The 23,017-nt window shown below is 36.2% G+C and overlaps 1 protein-coding gene across 1 annotated transcript in view; it reads right to left on the bottom strand.

The window, feature by feature from the left end:
* LOC135212720 (glycine receptor subunit alpha-4-like) overlaps positions 1-21,621 on the bottom strand; it is a 162,215-nt gene extending 140,594 nt beyond the window's left edge. The window contains exon 1 of the mRNA XM_064246418.1: positions 21,521-21,621. The gene's annotated coding sequence lies outside the window, so the exon portion shown is untranslated. The remainder of the gene's footprint in view (positions 1-21,520) is intronic.
* Between the last annotated feature and the right edge of the window lie 1,396 nt (positions 21,622-23,017).

A 23,017-nucleotide genomic window follows, 5' to 3' on the forward strand; every position in this document is an offset into this window, starting at 1 on the left:
TGGTTCTGTTTGAAAAATATAAAAACAGATTACGACAGATATCTAAGAGCATAAATTTCCAACAGAAAATGGAAACGGAAACCAAAAACGTGAGTTCGACCAAAAAATATAAAAGTGATGTTGAAAAATACTTTAAGCAAATACTGAGGAAAAGCAAAGAGTAGAGGCTGCAACTGAAATAACAAAATACAACAGGTTAGGAAAACCAGAAGGGAGACATAGGCCTAATGAAAACCAAACATTCAGACTTGGACAAATATTGATTAAAATGGGAATTGAAGAGAAAAATCTATCAATAAACTGGGGAAGCTCAGAAACTAAAGGGGGTTCAAGACACAAGAGAAAGCATTGTTGTAACGATTGGGAATTTTGCATCATGAAATATACATCTGACAGTAATAGATCCACATATTAGCCTTTTTTTACGGTAAGATTGCATTTCCATCTTTAGCTTTGTTCTAATTTGTTGTTGCCACGCTTGCCTCGTTCTTCTGCTAAAACTTGCTTATAAAGAATGTGCGACTATCTGGGAAAGAAAATGTAGATGTGTAAAAGGAACAAGGCGTGATGCGACCTCCAGCTTACTCGGGACGCGTGCAAGATTTTCCCCTCACGCATAAGATGTAAATATTATATTCCTAACTTGACGTGAAGTGATTTTCGTTATTAATGCTCATACTTAGTATGGCTTATGCTAACAACAAGGATCAAATAAAAATGACACAAATTAAACACGTTCATATATTTTCAGTTATAAGTAGAAACACAAAAGAACCGAACAGAAACATAGCCTAAATTCAGTACACCAAGCAAATTAAAACGTGCTAAAATCTACGGTCAAATAGAACCTTGTTTCACAAATGAAACGTAAAATAAATATGCTATATTTTATTATAAAATATTTTCTGTACTGTTTAACATAAACATTATTGAATTTTTACACTTTCATTCTAATAATTAAATCACAAATATCCTTTCGTAAAATTTCTGTATCTCTAACTCAACACAAAACATCTTTTTTAGACCTTTTTATGCTCTTCTACAGAGCTTTTATACCCCATAACAACAACAACAACAACAACAACAAAGTAGTTTGTAGGCTTCCTCCCCGAGTAAGCAAAAAGGAATAAATGTGGCAGACCTCATCTTAAGGAAGCACAATATTTTACAGAAACTGGCCCACATGCATCCAGGAAGTTCTTCCAAAGGTTTACCGTTAAATCACAGGATTTTTCCAGCGAATTGCCTTCCAGGTCAGGGAAAAGCATCTTCATGGAGATGTAAGATCTCTTTGCTTGGAAAAGAAAACCCCCACAGAGAGAGAGAGAGAGAGAGATATTAACTCAGTAGATCGAGTTGCTGGAAATTCTTTTAGCTCACCGAAATGCCTCCAGAATAGCTACTGTCAAAACAACTTATTGCAACCAGTGACTATTTAAGCAAAAAATTATTTCACAGGAAGCCTGGAAAATCTCTTTAGGATGACCTGTTACGTCTTATAGCAGCCAAGTGGTTTATAGACCTTGCTCTTTATATATATATCGTATATATATTATATAATAATTATATAATATATACTATATATATAATATATATATATAAATAATTATCGCAAATCGAACCGTGGATTCCATTTTATATATATCATTCGAGCTACAAATGTCCTTTAATATCTAAATTCACTCTTCCTCGGAATTGATATATTTTCATATATGTACTGAAGGGGAATTTTTTGTTGATAATAATTTTGTCCCCACATGGGATCGAACCACCGTCCAAGTGGACGGGAACGAAGTCAGGACAGACAGTGATGCTATCAAGTCAGCCAATAGAGACGCTATAAGTTTATATCGATTCTGACCTTACAAATTACCCTCGAACTCGGTGTATTCGTAATTAGAATCGATATGAAACCCCGTCTATCATGTTAGCCAATTCGAGCGTTTGACACACGTAGCCTTGTTATGAATAATTATCACATCGAACCGTGATTCATTTATATATCATTCGAGCTACAAATGTCCTTTAATATCTGAATTCACTCTACCTCGGAATTGATATATTTTCATATATGTACCGAAGGGGAATTTTTTAGTTGATAATAATTTCGTCCCCACATGGGATCGAACCACCATCCAAGTGGACGGGAACGAAATCAGGACGGACAGTGATGCTATCAAGTCAGCCAACATAAACACTATAAGCTTATAATGTGATAATTATTCATAACAAGGCTACGTGTGTCAAACGCTCGAATTGGCTAACATGGTAGACGGGGTTTCATATCGATTCTAATTACGAATACACAGAGTTCGAGGGTGATTTGTAAGGTCAGAATCAATATGAACTTATAGCGTCTCTGTGGCTGACTTGATAGCGTCACTGTCTGTCCTGATTTTGTTCCCGTCCACTTGGACGGTGGTTCAATCCCATGTGGAGACGAAATTATTATCAACTAAAAAATTCCCCTTCGGTACATATATGAAAATATATCAATTCCGAGGTAGAGTGAATTTAGATATTAAAGGACATTTGTAGCTCGAATGATATATATATATATATATATATATATATACATATATATATATATATATATAAATTAAATCCGAATGGATCTTGTTTGTCCTCCCCTGGGTGACAGTAGGGGAGACATGACACAGCCTCCCGTCCCATGCAAACCAGTTTGCTCGCCCGGGTGGGGGTGGGGCAGGTAGGGGGGACATCCACCAACCTCCTGCAAATCTCTTGGACTACCCCATGTGGTGGCGGGTTGGGTAGGGGATCGGGAGGTAGGGGAGACAGCAGCGCACGCCAACAAGCTCTTGTAATCCCAAAACTGAACAGCTATCGCAGGGAGAAGGAGAAGCCGTCGGTGATGAGGCTATCGCACGTAAGTGGGCGATCACTTCAGCAATATTCTGAATTGCATAAACGATCAAGACACCCGAAGGGATGCAGATAACCTCCTTACTGATAACATCCAATTTCATTTCGCAGAACGCCAGTAACTTCAGCGATACTATAAATAACCTATCTAATGATAAATCGCCCGGCTGCGTTGGTCTCCTGCAGAAGCTTTCAAATTATGCCACTCGATAATTGACATTTTGCTAGCTGCCCTATTCAGTGCGTGCATAATTCACCAGTTCCTTCCAGACTCCCTACTCTAAGCTCACTTAATACTATTAATCAAAAACAAGCTAAAGGATGCAGCAATTACCGCCCGATTGCAATCACTACGAATGTGTCGAAGATACTTGAGTCTTTTCTACTATAGTAGACTCACATTAACCGTGCATTTGACGCCGAGTCCAGTCCCTTACGACGCTCCTAATTTGTTGTTGATAAGCCAATCACAGGGCTGGAAACTCTCAGTCTCTCTCGAGATTTCACATAGGCAGGATGTATGTTTCACCTCTCCTGAAAGACGTATCCTTCAGGAGAGGTGGATCATACATCCTGCCTATGTGAACTCTCGAGAGAGACTGAGAGCTTCCAGCCCTGTCATTGGCTTATCAACAGCCAATCAGGAGCGTCGTGAGGGACTGGCCTAGACATTAGATGCACGGTGATGTGAATCTACTATAGCGAGACTTCTTCCCTTCCTACACACCACTGACAATCAATTAGGATTTAAAGCAAACCACTCAACCGACACCTGCATCTACATCCTGTGGACATTGCCGATATAAAAATTTTTACCATGTGATCTCATATATCTAGAATGTGTATGCAACTGTCTGTACTTGGTATATTCCGTATAACGGCCTTGAGATGAAAATAAAATTTTATATATATATATATATATACATATATATATATATATATATATATATATATATATATATATATAGTATGTATATATATGTATATATATATATATATATATATATATTATATATATATATATATATATATTATTATATATAAAATACCTTCACAAAGATCCCCGCTACGAAGACTATAAGAGGTCCTCACATGAAAATAAAAGGGGTATTCCTTTCCTGCACTGTCTTTTTTTTTTTTTTTTTTTTCAGGAAACTTTATCTCTTTGAATGCCGTCCTCCTTTCTCTCAAACCTAATGATTTCGTGAATAACAGTGTCTGGCCAATTTTTCGTAATTATCAATATTACAATATACATCTTTTTCCGCTGAAGGCGTGACTCTGGAGTTGCTTACCCTCTGGATTTTGGCAATTATATTGGGTGCTATTGCTAGCATCCTTCCCTCCTCGGATGACTAATGTCAGGGACAAGATTCGCTAGAAATGTCAACAGAGAAGCAATCGGATCACACAGAACTTCTGTAAATCGCTGAGCGTCGACGAGGATTTGAATCGTATAATCTCTCTCTCTCTCTCTCTCTCTCTCTCTCATTCTCTGTATATATATATATATATATATATATATATATATATATATATATATATATATATATATATATATATATATATATATATATATATATAATATATATATATATATATATATATATATATATATATATATATATATATATATATATATATATATATATATATATATATATATATATATATATATATATATATATATATATATATATATTCCAGGAGGTAGAGACAAGTCTCGTTATCGGCTTACTACGAGGTTCTCGATGATTACAGTAAAACATTGTGCATAATTTCATATGGACCAAGACGATACCAATTTCCGCGGAATTCCTAAGCAAGTTTTTATGAAATATGATAAGATGAACTGAAGTAAACTGAATAAGAATATCCCAGGCCCTGAACGACAGAGAAGTGGAGAAATCGATTAATAATAATAAAAAAACACACACAAAATAAATGTATAAATGTAAACAGATCATCCAACAAGTATTTATATATATAAGTAAATACAAACAGTTGACAGAGCTAGTCAAAATGGGTCTCCGAAGAGGGTGCTTTAAAATGATCAGGCGGTCCCTGAAATTTACGAGTATCAGCTTCAAAAACACTTAAGACAAGAATATTGAACAATAAAACAGAAAGTGGCACAGTATGGGAGCCTTCCTGCCTTTTATCACAATCAGCCTTCATTCCCGATATCCAGGGAGAAGCACATTTCCATACATCATCATTTGAATAAGCTTTGGTAGGTCAGCTTTTTGCGAATGAATCGCTCGGAGAAATGTTGCAGAGCATACTACAGAACTGTGAATGCGAAATGACTGTCCAAAGAATGAATAAGCATCAGACTTGGGCACAACCAGAGTGTACAGGTCTTAATATCCATGCATTTTACTGAGGTAATTTCGAAGTTTACTTCTAAACACAGTGGAGTAAACAGTATCTTTATATTCAAACTCAAACAATTGTAATATTTGGAACGGAAACTACCAATACTACTGTCTTGCCAACTTTATGAAGGTGTACTTTTAAATAAGAATTACTGCTTATAGATTTATATATATGTATGTATATATAATATATATATATATATATATATATATATATATATATATATATATATATATATATATTATTTTTTTTCATTGAACGTTTAATCGCATGAAAAATTATGCACCGACCTATGTACACTTCAATGCATTTAGTTTTTCTGCTTACGAAAATGGAACAATAGTGTTGCTTAATCTAAAACAAAATCGTTCTTGCTATCTAAGACTGGAATTTCATCTTACTTTTATGTAACGCTTTTTGAGGTAGAAAAAGAAAACTGACCAATGACTTTTCCCACTGCATGTCAAAAGGTATTGAGGTGAGAATGCCGTTCAAGAATGATTTTCAATTCTTTTTAAACAAATTCCGACATTTAAACTCCTATGTAATTAGGTGGGGAATGAATTGAACCCACCCCAAATGAATACCGTAACGACAGAATGTTATACAAAAAATATCCTTCCCAAAACCATTTATTTAAGTTTTATTAAAAAAAAAAAAAAATAAATAAAAAGTTCTGAATGCTCCCTGTGTAGCTTTCCAAGGACACCACTCATTGGGTATCCCATGTTTCATCCGATTCTTGAAAAGCAAAGAAAAAGAAACGATGCAAAAGCCTGACTGAACAAGATTTATGGCCTTTCCAGACTCAGAGCGAAATGGTCTGCACTGGTGCCAATTTGCGAGACCGAAATTGGAACACATCGCTGACGGCTATCTTGGTAGAGTGAGACTACGTATTGGAAAATGTTTTATGTTCTGTGAATGGCTATGTTTGAACTCCGGAAATTAGAAAAACAAATTCTACAATATTCGTTACAATGGTTTTTGAAGAAAAGGCCAGACAAGGAGAGATGGGATGTGCCGACTGCTGCGGAATTTTGTGAATGAAAACGCCATCGCTTGAGAATTACCTAAGTCTTCTTGGAATCTTGTCGTCATTATGATTTCGGAGAGGCCGCAGGAATCACCTTTGGATTAAGGAATCATTTTCTTTTTTCCAGGAATTATTTTCTCCTTGAATGACGCCTCTCTCTCTCTCTCTCTCTCTCTCTCTCTCTCTCTCTCTCTCATCTCGCTCCATCGTCTCTCTCTCTCTCTCTCTCTCTCTCTCAAATATAATGGTTTAGTGACTGAAAGTGTCTGGCAAATTTTTCGTAATTATTATTATTATTTTCATTATTATCATTGTTGTGCATCTTTTTCCGCCGAGGGTGTGATTCTAGAGGTGCTAACCTTCCGGATTTTAGTTAGCATAATGCCCTCCTCGGCTGACTAACTACTAGGTACATAATTCATTAGCAATTTCAACGCAGACAATAGGCCCAAACTCTAACTCTGTTAACTACAATGTTCTATGTGATAATAGCAAAAGTATTTTGCATAATATCATATGGAGCAAGATGGAAAAAAGTCCACTGAATTCCTAGGCAGCTTTTATGAGACAAAGAAATATAATAAGGTACAATCAAAGACACGGGCCATATACAAATGAAAAGATAACAAACAAAACCCAGGAGAAGACATAAGGAGAGTAACATACTCATGAAAAAACACAACAAAATGAATCAAAACAAATCACCAAAGAGTTCAAATGAACATTAGTAAATACAAACAACTGAGAAAGCTGGTTAAATTGGGTCAAAGAAGAGGCGCTTTAAATTATCTTACGGGCTCTCAAATTTACGAGTATCAGCTCCCATAACACTCAAGACCAGAATAATAAGCAATAAAACTGGAAGTGGCAAAGTATGGGCGCCTTGCTGCCCTTTATCATCATCAGCCTTAAATTCCCGATCTTCAGAGAGATGTACTATATGTCCATACATCCGTGTTTTATTCAATTTTGTAGGTCGCCATGACAGGGATGGCGAGGAAGAATTTTATGCATGTTTACAGCAAAGCCGCAGTTACCTATTGCGAATGAATCACTGGGAGAAACATTGCAGAGCATATTACTGTTACAGAATGTTTTAGACACTAAAAAACTACGGAGTTTTATCTGATCTATAACACCTGGTAACCACTGACGTTCATTTTAAACAAGACGTTAACTCCACACTATTTCTTCTATTTCTATTCATGTCAAATTTACACGTTATCCATGTTCTTCATACTTCAAAGACAAGAGATTGGCGGCGTGGTTATGAATTTTTTTCTTCAGAACTAGCTTTTAACTTCCCATTAAGGTATTTTATTTTTATTTTTATTTTAGTTTTGCTACATTATCCATCTTCTCCACTTACGTAAAATATAAATTTTTTTATTTTTCTTTAAAGAATCCAAGTGACTGGATTATTTAGATCAAGATGTATCGGCACAACTAAGGTTTACCGTCTCCCATGCACAGAATATTATTAACAAATACAAAACTGATTTTTCCTTTTCACCAATGCTTTGGTTATATTTCGTCTGTCTTCTCATCGCTTGCATTCCCAGCAGAGAGGGAGGAATAATCTACATTGATCCTCAACCTAAATTTCTTCCCGTTTGTTTTCTAGAGCCAAATATACTCAACCTATTTTTTCCCATTTATTTTTCTAGAGCCAAAAATACTCAACTATTTTTTCCCATTTGTTTTTCTAGAGCCAAATATAAAGTGCAAACTCTGGACAACCAACGACTCGAGCTCGAAAAGTGGAAAATAAAAGCCAGCAGGCAACTCGTTACAGGGGAAGAATAATGAGGCGAAGGCGAGCAGAGGCCTCCTGAACGAATTTGCCTCAATATTTATTCATTGTGGAAGAAGTCATTTGCAACCCTGAAATAGTATGTGCCATAAAAAAATTAAGACGGGTAAACTTAGATAACACCTATTTTCGAGAGAGAGAGAGAGAGAGAGAGAGAGAGAGAGAGAGAGAGAGAGAGAGAGAGAGAGAGAGGTTGTTTTATTTCGTACAACCATAAGTAATAAGAATATGAAAAACTGTGGGTTTTGACCTAACATATCGACAAACGTGACCTATAGTTCTGAAATGCAATTTGATTCGGATATTTTCCACACTTCCTTTTCTGTTACATAAAGTTATAGACTATAAACTGGTGTGCGGAACTGGGGAAATATGGACTCGAAGTCAAGATACTCTTTTCCTTTTGTAATTTGGGTATCAAAGTGACGAGATGTTTACGTTATGAGACGGTTGAGGGGTCACTCTGATTCCAACGACTGGTCAAGAAGTCTTGTCAATGCCAATAATAATAATAATAATAATAATAATAATAATAATAATAATAATAATAATAATAATAATAATAATAATAATAATAACTTGAAAAAGCAGAAGTCAGGAAGCCCAGGGGTTCCAATAAAGGAAGAATAGGCCAAGTGCGGAAACAGAAGTACAAAAGTATAGCATAAACTATGAAAGAAAAATGGCAAAGAAAATCAATAATATAGGACCAATAAAGATAAAGTGAGATCCTGTGAGCCTCTTCAACTCACAAAAAGAAAAGAATAAGAATATTATTTGAATAAAGTCCATGTCTAGTATAGCTTGCTGGACGGTGTATTATGAGGGGAAATAAACACAAAGAATTATCAGAAATGAAACATTTTACAAATTATGCACAGTGAGTTAAGCAAACGACATTGCTGGCGATTTATACAAAACTCTGGAATAAGAACTAGAATAGGACTCGGGTCTTCATCAATCAATCTACGACGCGCTCGGCTTCAGAAAACAAAACGGCAGAACAATATTTATATATGGTAGAATGAAAGAAAAATATTTTCTCAGGATAGACGTGTCTTCAAAAATCTGGAGAATTTTTCCATATACCAAATCCACGTACAACTAAAACAGAGATGCACTGAATAAAGTAGTTAAAGACATTGTCGATGAAAAGTTGTGGGAGGGTGGGGGAGATTTAATCAGCAGCTTCAGGTCTACAATCCAGAGATGGAATCGAGAGTTGAATCATCTGTATCAGCAAAAAAAACCTGTTTTCGAAGCCAAAACCACAATCCGTACGTAAATGTAATCTAAATATTAGTGAGACACCGGCACTTCCTCAGGACCACAGGAGATTGCATCCCACATTCACTACTGTACCCATCGACAATACCCACTGCAATCCACTGGTTAAAAATTCAGTATACTAATTACCAAGAACTGCTCCTCAACTCCCATCTAATTATCATGGTAAAAATAAACACCAAATCATACTAATTTAGAAGTTAAGATTATTGCACGATACTGCGAATTCAAAAAGCATATATAACAGGTATTCAAGAACTATAGATGTAATTGAAATTATAGTATTAAGCAGTATCCCACATTCAGCTAACGAAGTAACAACACTAATTCTGCAACGTAATATGACGCAAAGTACCCCAGTGAAAATCTGCTGTTTCAGTCGTCCCTGGGCTTTCACTTCCACAAATCTCCTACCTTCACCTCAGAGTTGTCAGCCATGGGAAGGTCTGGGTCCTACAGCTTTTAATGAGCTATCCAAGACCAAGTTCCTCAGTGGACGAGTGGGTGCGTATTCGCCTGTCAATTTAAGATTTACTTAACTCATCCAAGAGCAAGTTCCCAAGCTGACTTAAGTCCAGCTTAAACTACAACAACGTCGTGTACTTCTCCTGTGGGTGGTGGTCATGTCCATGCCATCTTCATCTCCCCTTCATCATGGAACTTCTGAGATTTCCCTTATAGTATTATTCCTCACTCTATCCCGCCATCAGACACATACTGGTCTTTTTGGGGCTTTACTCTCAAAATCGACAACAAATTTTAAGGTTAAAATTTAATTGCCACACTCAAATTCCTGTTCGCTAATTGACGAAAAATAACAGGCAACTCAGCAGTAACTCAGTGTATACCGACTAGAAAAATATTTACAAAATATAAACAGTGACATTATTACAGTCCTGGCAATCACTTCCAATATCCTGTAATCAGCACCGACTAGTTTTACAACTTGAGTGTATCTACCTACAATAATAGAAAGCAGGCAATAAAAATATTAATCTATAAATAATGACAGTGACGATCTTACGCAATCAGTATTGCGTAAGAACACAGCCTAAGTTTCCAATTCTCTTCAAACCCATCTTTTAGGCGTCATTAGCCAACATCAGCGTTATTACTGATAATGAGCATCATCCCTGCGGATGAAGAGAAGCAGACTCTTCGGCTGTCTTGTGCAAAGAGGAAATGAAATCTGGGTTCACTGACCAAGAATAGAAAGCTTGAATTTTATCAATAGCCAAGTGACGTACAAGATTTTGTATGCATTCTTTTTGACAGTCCACCAGAGATAATACACTCGCGCACACACGCACATAGATAAATGGGCGTGTGTGTGATTTTTTTTTCACAATATGATAACTGATGCTCAATCTGTAACATCATTGAAATATATATATATATATATATATATATATATATATACTATATATTATATATATATGTATATGTATATGTATATATATATATATATATATATATATATATATATAAGTATGTATGTATGTATGTGTATATATATATATATATGATCGGACACAACAGGCGAGTCGGCCAAAGTGATAAAATGCACAGGGAGCAGGAGCAGGAACAACCATGGCGAAGTATTACAATTTATTCCGAAGACTTTCGCAATCAGCAGAATGCATCCTCAGGGTCTGTACAATAATTAATGACCAATATAAATTAAAAGAATTTGCAAGTTGTCTAAAAATCAATAACAAACTAGTTAAAATGAAAACCCAAACTTCACACATAGGTAAAAATATACTAACAATTGACAAAACAACACGAGAAATTAAAAGCACATTTGCTAATAAAAAGAAGTTTCAAAATGAGTAAAATACAAAGTTAAAAAGTATTTGAGGAGCACTGGGGGTCGACCTACCGTGGCAAGAGATAAACAAAAACTAAAAGAATGTATTGAAAAACAATAGGCTAAGAAAGATACTTTGCCATGCTTGTTTCTGCTCCTGCTCCCTGGCTCCCTTAGGGGGGAAAAATCCTTTTTATATAATATATAGTAATATAATTATAAATATATGTAATATATATATATAATATATATAGCGCAATTAATATATTATATCTATAATATATTATATATCTATATATACTATAATATAATATATAGATAGATATAGCTAGATTATATCTTGATATAATAGATATATAAATACTAATATATAATAATATATCTAGATATATATTATAGGATATATATATATATATATATAGATATATATATATATATATATATATATATATATATATATATATAGTTAAAGTAGTCCTCAGGATACGAAATTAATCCATTCCGAAGCACCCTTTGTAACCTGATTTTTTCGTATCTTGAACTACGTTTTACATGTAAATTGCCTAATTCGTTCCAAGTCCTACAAAAACACCACAGTAAATTTTATAATAAAGCTAAATTGACCAATAAACAATGAAATACAACAATTTGGACTATTCAATACGTAACATAACCTTTATTGTAGTACGTACCTGTAAATAAAGTGTATTAGTGTACATGGTACAAGAAATACTTTACGTACATTTACATACATATGTAGTAAAATGTGGAACCTTACCTTTCGAGTGAGGCGATCTCCGAAAGTGGCGACAGAGGAGGAGGACAAATGCCAAAAACATGAACACTTAACTTTACGAAACACATTAAAAAATGGCAGAAAACATTAAAACTAAACTTTACGAAACACATTAACAAATGGCAGAAAATCATTAACACTTCTTGATTATCTCCATCTTCGTTCTCCATAGAAAGCATCCTCTTCTTTCCGTGAACTTCAGCAACATTCTTGGGACCCATGGCTAATAACGTAAGTAATTAAGTTCACACACAACACGATAAAGTAACTTACAGTACAACGAAAGCAAATCACTAACAGGAATTTACGTTAACAAACGAAATATATGTGAACGAATGAATTCCAGTGTTTACGATAACACTGCCGCAAAAAATGGTCAAGGAACGCCTTTACATAGAGGCATGATGCTGACCAATAGGAGAGCAGGATCTTACGGCAGTGACTAGCATCAGGAACCAATGGGAGAGCGGGAGGATGGTGGCGAGTCTACTCACTTGGCGGCACACAAGTTTTAATATTGTTCTCGGTGGTCCAGGCGAATCTCGGACTTTACCCTTTCTCAACCTGAATTATTTTTGTATACAGAAGCAAAAAAATCTTTGTCTTTGCTTTTGTAACTTGGATTTTTTGTAAGTAGGACTTTCGTATGTCGAGGCTCCACGTATATATATATATATATATATATATATATATATATATATATATATATATATATATATATATATATATATATATATATATATATATATATATATGTATATATATATATATTATATATATATATATATATGAATAATTATCACATCACCGTGATTATATATATATATATATATATATATATATATATATATATATATATATATATATATATATATATATATATATATATATATATATATAATATAAGAATGGGTCCCTAGAGATTGCAAACGAAGCAGGGAAAGAAAGAGAAGACGATGGATTGTCGAGCTAAGAAAATTTGCGGGTATAGACTGGCATAGAAAGACCATAAACAGACGAGAGTGGAAGAACATGTCTGAGGCCTTTGTCCTGCAGTGGAGTAGCAATGGCTGATGATGATATATATAGGCATATATAATATTGTATATATATACATATAGTGGCCATTAGGTTTTGTAAATACCTGTAGGGAGTGTAGTCCCCACTGGTATACTGAGCACTAGGTACCTTGTAGGCTGACACTTCTTTAGGTAAATGCTAAATCCACGATCAAAACTGTGGCCCTTGTCAGGAGGAGTATCAGAAAACTATTGGCGGTGGAATGTTGGATGGGGTTAAGGCGCTAAGTGATTTATCTTATCGGTTTCAACTGGGTGCCTGGCGGAAAACCTTGGTTGAAAACCAGTAGGCAACGGCTGTGGTCACTGGCTTTTGTCAATTAGGAAATACACGATGCTCGGAACTGGCTATACTTTAGTGTATTCAGCCAATGAATCTCCAATGGATCCTGCTAAGAGAATAGTGGTGGCGATGGAAGTGTGAATAGGATATGAACAATGGAGGTATGAATGATGTAATGGGTATGGAAGGCCTGGGAGAAACCCCAAACGAAATTGAATACAATTTACTGTCTTTTTGCGGCAAATAATCTGGTAATTTGTGGTAGTCTTTTCCCTATAAAGGATCTCTATAAACATTCTCGGTCTAACACATCACATGGAAGCCATAGAATCAAGTAGATCACCTTGACATTTACCGAAGGAGAAAAAGATCACCAAAGAAGGTAAGAAGTTCTCAAATATTATGCCACAAATAACCCATTAACACAGAATTCACTGCACCTCGGGAGTAACTTCGGTTCACCACTGATTTCTATGGCATGAACAAGTCATACTACATTCACGTCTAAAGTGAGGCCTCGGTTGAAGCCACCAAGCCAGCCCGAGCGTTTAGATAGAAAGAAAACAGTAAACTTTACTACCTTTCGGCTATCAAGTGAGATGTAAGTTGAAATCGACTGTTTTGTACACATTCCTTCCGAACTCATACTGAGTTCGTAGAATCGATACCATCCTATCTCCACAATGATATGTGATTGGTACGGTAAAAACACTTGGCTTGTTACACCCTCATATTCACCAATATTAAGCTAGAAATGACAAATGACACTTTAATATCAAATTTACATACACTAGAAATATGGTTGGAGTTCGCTGCGCACTCTATAAAGGAAAACCTCTCAGTCATCCTTGCTATACTACCTCCCCATTTGCGTTAGCCTGCCAGAATTCTATTTTTAGTTTACAAAAGGAAATCACGCTTATTTATTTATTTATTTCTTTTACATAACACTGGAAAAGCAAAGATTCCATGTACAAACATGTAAGGCAAATTATTGGTGATGAAATAAGTAAAGAAAGAAATCTGGTCTTTCTTTTTAATTCCAACGCACAAACAAACACACCCTTCCATGGAGTCAACAACTATCCTTTTCTCCTTGCGAATTTCTCTCCCCTTAGCACATTTGTTTTGCCCACACTTGACTTAAGCCCCTCTTCATTTTGCCGAGCCAGTCTCCTATTTCCGCTATTTCCACAAATTAAACCGCCCTCCTTTCCTTGGTGTCTTCTATTTACCACTTTATAACTAATATTTCACGAACACACAAACTGAAGATACTGCCGAGTAAGCATTATCCCAAACGTGTCACCCAGAGGGAATTTAGTACTTTCATTAAAAAGCGTTCACACCTACTTGTCCCGCCCAAAATACAAAGTAACATTATATGACCACACATCCTTCAGACCACAATGAACTCCCTTTCCGATTCCGTAAAGATGACAAAAGAAATGAATACCATTACACGATGTTTTGAACGTTATCCTTATTACAGCTGCCATCTCGGGTGCGTTATTGCCATTTGTGAATATATTCAGTACGAGCCCCCACCCAAAGCGGACAAACAGGTTTGCAGGAGGAGGGTGGATGTGTCAGGTCTCCCCTGACTACCCCGCACCACCTGAAGTGGACCAATAGGTTTGCAAGAGGAGGGTGGATGTGTCATGTCTCCTTTACCCTTCCGATCCCCTGCCTACCCCGTCCCCACCCGGCGCCGACAAACAAGAAAGATCCACTCGGATTCTATTATTATAGATAGACAGATGTTACAGCAAGGCAAGCGTCAAAATGACACTTCAACTAAAGTCGTTCCATATAACCTTACTACAAAGAAAGAAAGAAAGAAAGAAAAAAAACTCTCCTAAATGCTCTAGTATTATCACTGACAAACTTGAATCCACACTTGTATTCAGGATTGAAAAACCATCACTTGATATCCTGCAGCAGAGTCAAGGGAAAACTAATGCTTGAATAAGATATTTATCGTTGTTGTGTTTGATTAAGCTGGCCTTATGCCAGAACGGGCTCTTGCTCATAGAGCAGCCCGCTAAGATATTCATCACGTAGCAATAATCACATCATAAGGATCCTTAACATTTTTGTTACCACATACTTCATTCTTGATCCCCCAATCCACTTCCTCACTCACACCAACACACAGGGAGGTTGTCCATGATCACTGGAATTGGAACATAAAATTTAGGTCAAAGACCAAGCGCTGGGACCTATGAGGTCCGTCAGCTCTGAAAATAATGTTCAAACAATTCTTAGGAGAGGGTGGATAGCAAGATGGAAGAAACGGAATGTGAATGGAGGTACAGTAAAAGGAATGAAAGGTATTGCAGCTAGGAGCCGAATGGACCCTGCTGAGTGTCTCAGTACTATCGTAGGGGCGGGGTGGGGGTGCGCGGCCGGTGCACTGTCGACACTACCCTCATAAGAGATGTAAGAGGTCATGAGCCAGAACAGAAATTATCAAAATAACTTATTGAGTAATACCGTGCCGTTTCATTCATGGTTAAAACTAACAAATCTAAAGTACAGCATGGATATCTAATTGATTTTCTAACTGGCTGAAGAAAATAAATGAAGAAGCTAAAGCTAATCTTCACTAGATATTTTTTAATGTACTTGAAGAACATAGAATGGGACATATCAAGTCATTCAACGCTGTCAGGGAAACAGAGTAAAAAGGAAACGATTGTTAGGAGAGGGCTGAGGAAAGTAAGACGGAAGAAAATATGAACGGAGATACGGTAAAAAGAATGAAAGGGGTTGCAGTTAGGGGCCGAATGGACGCTGCAAAGAAGCTTAAGTAATGGTTACAGTGTACCGCGTGAGGTGCACTGACGTCACTCCCCCTACGGACAATATAATTATGGAAGCTACTTGAAAATGAGCACAATGGTTGTAATTCCATTGGCAGAAAAAAAAAAAAACGAAAATACAATATCTTCAAATTTTATACTTCAATTCAAAATATCCAAAGTCAGATTTTTTAACATTAGTAGAAAAATTCCCGGAAGAATTTTTAAGCAACGCAGATCAGTCTGCATCTAGCAATATTTGAAATACCTCATAGAAATAGATATCAAGAGACAATTTCCGAGTATAATCCGCTCCGCTCTGGACATCTAGCAGCTAGAGCAATAACGGAAATAAGATATATAATGGGAAGGGCAGCAGGACGGAATCGCGTGTCACTTCTGTCAACCAATAAAACGTCTCCCTTCACCCCCTCCCCCGCCACCCCATAAACCAAATAACCTCATCCGCTGCTCTTCGATCGCCACAAAGAACCACCCTGCGCCTTTCTCCTAGACGCACTCTTGGGTGTCCCGACCACTAAGGGGCCATCAGTTCCAGCACCTTCGTCACACCGTTAACCAGAGGGCAATTTGTCGGCCTCGCTCCCTCCTCTTTTCTCCGATGTTTCCGCCTGTTTCTCCCCAAGTGACCAGAATCTCTCTAAATCTCCCGATCCATCTCTCTACTCACGTTAATATTTTTGCCGTATCGACATAGTTAGAAGTACGACTTCATTCTCGGCCACTCAACCATTCTGACTAGACGCATGTTAAGGCAACGATTCATGTCATCGCCTCAACCTTTTATTCTGTTGTTCATATTCAATAGCCACACTTCACTTCACTTCACTTACAGAAAGCTTTTCTCCATTAGCAATAAGTTATTGCAGTAGACGTGGCGCTCTTCTGAAAGAATTGTGAAAGGGTACGTATACCAAACCTTTCAGCGTCCGTAATGTGTCGGCCAATTCACGAGATTCGGAGGTTGTGGCGAGTTTACGCTATCATGTTAGATATCGACGCTAATCGTAATTCTGTCTTAGATATCTCTAAGAAACATAAATCTAACAGTGATTTTTGTCCATTATTTATAATGATAAAAACACAGGAAACTACTTTCGCAACCTTCAATGTTTGTTATTAGATATCGACGCTAATCGTAATTCTGTCTTAGATATCTCTAAGAAACATAAATTTAACAGTGATTTTTGTTTCATTTTGTAGTGTAATGATACAAACACAGAACATAATGAATTTCGCAACCTTACAAGTGTTTTTCATAGTATTCCTCCGCTGCGTACGTTATTTTTATTACAGTAATGAGAAAACGTAATGACGTTGCAAATTCCAAATACATGCATACGATATGTATACATTTACATGAATATATAAACATAAATATATGATAACTTTGTCACTAATAGACACGTGACGTTCTTATTCCCCCCAAAAAATTAAGCAAAAAAAGAAAAAAACCCGTGTCATCGAATCCACGTTAAACTGGGAATAACATCGACACAGAAAAATCATTCATAAGTTGATAGTCCTTGGCAGGATTCAAATACGAATTCGAATTCAGGTTCTCTTAGCCTCAAAATCACCCCATCCTCGCCATGATGGCTGATTGCTAAGTTTGTATCCGAAAACTATTCACGACAGTTCTGTCATCAGTTTACATGTCACTATTTTACAATAACAAATATCCAACAGATACACCTGAATATCGATTTCACTCTACATTCAGCAATAATTTACACCAACTGATTATCATATACGTTATAGAAGTGTATATTTTCTGCTCAGGACTCGACCCAAAAGTATATATGTTGATTCCTACTCTGTACTTTATATATATATATATATATATATATATATATATATATATATATATATATATATATATATATATATATATGGGTGTGTGTGTGCGTATACCTACCGAATTCAGGTTCTGTACTTAGCACGTGGCTATTTGTTACAGTTTTGTCTCTGAAAGGGACAAGCTCGAATCCAGGCCACGGTAGATGCTTTTATATAATTTCCTTTGCGGAAATGGTGTTGCAAAGATAAAGTGAATTCGATATAAAGGTCATTTATGGCTTATCATCTGCAATCATAGCAGTCACACTGCATTAGTACCAAAACTGCAATACATAGTCATGTTGCAATCTTCTTTCCCACCGTTATCTCTACATTAAGGGGTCGGTTGCCTGATGCGCCTTCTCCACTGCATCATCCTCCACCAACATCAGGCATGGTTTATTGTTTGGCAAGGGGGTTTTTACGACCGCATGCCCTAGCTGTCATCAACCACAGTTATTGGCGGTGGGTCTCGCCTTTGACTAAAAAGTACACCTGCAAGGCAGCAGTTTCCACAGTTATTGGCGGTGGGCCTAGCGTTTTACTAAAAAGTAAGGCTCCAAGCAGCAGTTTTCACAGTTATTGGCGGTGGGCCTAGCGTTTTACTTAAATGTAAGACTTGCAAGGCAGCAGCTGTCCTTTTAGTTGCCTTTCACGACACATAGGACCTACGGTGGTAGTATCCTTACACCTCTACCACAGGGTTATTGATACAAACGTTGAAATCAGGTAGAATGAAAGAAATACGCCACAAACCAGTGGAGGCCACGTGCACATTACCATTTGCGTATTTATACATATGCATATGTATAGAATAAAATTATATAATTTAATCCAGAGGTCAAGCGCTGGGCTCTATGAGGTCATTCAGCGCTCAAACGGAAACTCACAGTAAGAAGGTTTGAAAAGTGTGACAGCAGGAAATGTTCTCACTTGCACAATCATCCAGTTGTTATGAGAGGGTGGAAAGTAAGATGGAAGAATGAGAGTGTAAATAGAGGAAGAGTAATAGGAATGAAAGAGGTTGCAGCTAGAGGCCGAATCGACGCTTCAAAGACCCTTAAGTAATGCCTACAGTGCACCACGTGAGGTTTACTGACGGCACTAACCCCAGACGGGATGTGTGGGCGCATGTGATTGGCTGTTTGACCATGTGAAAAGAAACTAACAAACATGAAGTGTGATCGACATGAAGTGTGATCGTATTAAGTCCACTTGAATTCGAGAGAGAAAAAGTAGGCGCCATTTTCCATTTTTTTAATGAAGAATTATTGCTAAATGAGATGTAGCCTAATGTCAAAAAAGAGGTAATTATCATATGAAAACTGGAGGCGCCAAAGCCAAAATATGATGAAATTCGCTTCATTTCCTTTGATGTCGAATAATTTTTATTACTGATCAGGCGGATTAAGCTTTGATGTATTTGCCAGTATCATAAGCTTATTTCGTCATTTGAAATAATTGGTTTAATAAAATCAGTCGAATTTCTAATTCAGCTTTTAGGCTTATGAATTGCAGGTGCATTAAGCATAATAAGCTTGGAATCTAGTCCTAAAGTTGAATAGCAAATACACTTCTATAACTGCAGCACTGAGGGCTGGAGTTCCTGTTATCTCTGAACTTTAGTGATTTGACCTCCAATCAGATAACTCTAAATTCCACCAGAAACTAATTTAAATTAGTTAGCTTCATTCCCTATTTCGAACTGACATCCATGAGAATCTGACTTCAACACCAGGCTCTGCACAAAGACACAGACATATACGAGCTCCGACGCATGCACACATACAAACTGGGTTTGAGAGAGAGAGAGAGAGAGACCCAGGCGCAAGCACACGCACATATATAGTTTGTGCATATGCCTACATTGAGAGAGAGAGAGAGAGAGAGAGAGAGAGTATTATTTTGATGTGGTATATTGACAATCGGGGAATGATAAAAGAAGTATTTTGTAGATGAATCAGGAGGCAGAGATCAAGAGAGTTAGTACAGTGGGCGAATGAAGATCGGTGATATTCATGGGAAGAGATCCAGTCTAAGATCTGTTTTCTCTGTCACCGAATAACCCCCAACACACCCTCCCCCCCCCTTTTTTTGTATATATTAATATATAAAAATAACTAATCTTTTTATTTACAAAAATAATATATGATAATTTTTTTAATCTATAATAACTATAATGATATATTTTTTAAACTATTAGTAATATATTGATGATCTTAATTTTTGTAATCTATAATAAATATCAATAATATATATTTTTTTTTAATATAGGGAATAATATAATAATATATTCTTTTGTAATCTATTAATAATACATAATATATTTTTTGTAATATATTATTAATATATAATAATATATATTTTTTAATCTATTAACAATATATTATAATATATTTTGTTGTAATCTATTAATAATATATATAATATCTATTAATAATATATAATAATATATTTTCTTTGTAATCTATTAATAATATATAGAATTTAGGCCAAAGGCGTAGGGCTGGGACTTATAAGGTCATTCAGCGCCGGAGGGGAAATTGAGAATAGAAAGGTTTGAAAGATGTAACAGGTGGAAAACCTGACAGGTGCTCTACGAAACAATTGTTAGGAGTGGATGGACGGCAAGATGGAAGAAGAAAATATGAACGCACGCACAGTAAAAAGAATGAATGAAAGGGGTTGCAGCTATGGGTCGAAGGAACGCTGCAAAGAACCGTAAGTAATGCCTACAGTGCACCGCGTAAGGTGCACTGACAACACACTAACCCCACGGGATCTGTCCTCTATTGATTACAGTTATATTGAGCGCTGGAGGTCTCTTCACACTTGTGGCTTCTTTCACTCTTGGTAAGCACGGGAACTCGTTGCTTATTTTAGACTAGTATTTACTAGAACATTAGGTGCCTGTTCTACTTGAAGCTGTGTATAAATACACACACACACATATTTATATACAATATATATATAAATATACACAAACATTTATATATATGTATATGTTTGTGTATATACACAATGGTAAGTAGAAGAGTCAATATTCTTGTAGATACTAGTCTCTGATATATATATATATATATATATATATATATATATATATATATATATATATATATATATATATATATATGCGTGTACTTACTCTTTATCTTGCACAGACGTATGGCTTAAGCCTTTTCCTTTCTTTCTATCAGGTTGTCAAAAAAAATCTTTTCGTGTAAGTTTTAGCATAATTATATCAAAATGTTAATTAAAGATCGTCGTCAAGAAAATATTTCGCGAACTTATCAACTGGGTGAAGAAAACACGTATCCTGGGAAAAAAATACTTTTCAAAATGTTTGACTAATCGCATTTCTCTGGCCTTCAGTGAGTATTCACTGAAAGCATTTCTTGCCCAAGATTTTATCAAGCAGAAAATGCTTTCGAAGACGTACCAACACAATCATACAAAAGCAAGCAATAATAAGGAAATGTCGGTTAACCTTCTTGAAATGCCGAACTATTCACTCGGATTCGCTGGCCGCGCGAAGCATGTCTTCTACGTTCAACGGAAACTGGAGTCGTCCAGACAGCGTGGCTGACGGAGCAACACTGAAAGATTATACTGTATCGTCCCTGGTTGCAGGGCCCCGCTCTCTCTCTCTCTCTCTCTCTCTCTCTCTCTCGTCTCTTCTCTCTCTCTCTCTCTCTCTCTCTGCGGCGTCATGTCCCCCAGTTTTCGTCCTCCATGCCTAGAGCAATCTTGTCCCTTCCAAACAAAAATTCTCGCTTTTCCCTCCCGATGATCGACGCTCGTCGTCCAAATCTCATCTCCTTTTTGATGGCACGTCTCTTGCACTGATCCCGCCATCACGTCTCCTTAGAACATTCTCTCAAAAATGCAGGAGTGTCAACATTCGTGACGATTAGGAGCCGGTGGCGAAACTTTGATCGAGAATGAGTTTCAAATATTTGCGTAAAGGGCAAGCAGCCGTTTATGCACTGCTAAAACCAGAGAGGGTTCGTAGGATTCTTTGGGAAGTAACGAGATATATGAGATTTTAATTTGAAAGGAAAATACACCTCAATTCATAATTAGATAAGTAAGCATTTTCTACACAACTAGTCACGTTACTTTTATCATTATTATGCAGTATGAGAATTAATAAACAATAGATTAATAAAATGATACCGAGTGGAGAAATTCAGAGAAAATCTGATATAACACTTGCCCACCAAATTAGGAGGCACAAATATACGCAATAAAAAGACTGGGATAAGGAAACATGCAGAAACCTTCAGCTCACAGATCAAGGGCCTGGCACTAACAGCTTCAACTTCGCTGCGAGTTTGAAATTTGGTAGCAGATATTTCACATCAGGTTTGACTTTATTTTTCATTCATGTCAATTGCCGTGAGGTGATTTTCAGTAGGAAATTTATGCAACTGCTTATCCCACATAATCAGTCTGCCTTCATTGAAACCGGTAATGTATTGGCTGTTAAAAGTTGAGGTTAACCAAGCATTAATTAAATGAAAGCTAAGATAATTTCATTAATGAGTACGTATCAATGCGTTAAAAACGAAAGATTTATTTAAGCCTAATGTAACGTCCTAGAAAAAAAATATTCATGAGAGAATATATAGATTTGAAATACATACATGTACAATATATAGGATTTCGGCATTTCTTATATATATATATATATATATATATATATATATATATATATATATATATATATATACACACATACATACGTTCCTATTTTACTCTACACACACCCTGATTAGTCTTGTTCTTATTAATACGTTTGTGGAATTGTTATGTCTCTCATTTGCCGTTGTTTTTCCTACAATTACGAAATTCCTTTTCTTTCCACTTTATTTTCTTTAATCCTTCAGTCCCATATTTACCACACACACATACACACACACACACACCTTATTAAATATATTATTATTATTCTTTTTAGAAACGTCTTGTAGTTTAACTCATT

This window comes from Macrobrachium nipponense, chromosome 41 (assembly GCF_015104395.2).
Source record: "Macrobrachium nipponense isolate FS-2020 chromosome 41, ASM1510439v2, whole genome shotgun sequence".
Lineage (NCBI taxonomy): Eukaryota > Metazoa > Arthropoda > Malacostraca > Decapoda > Palaemonidae > Macrobrachium > Macrobrachium nipponense.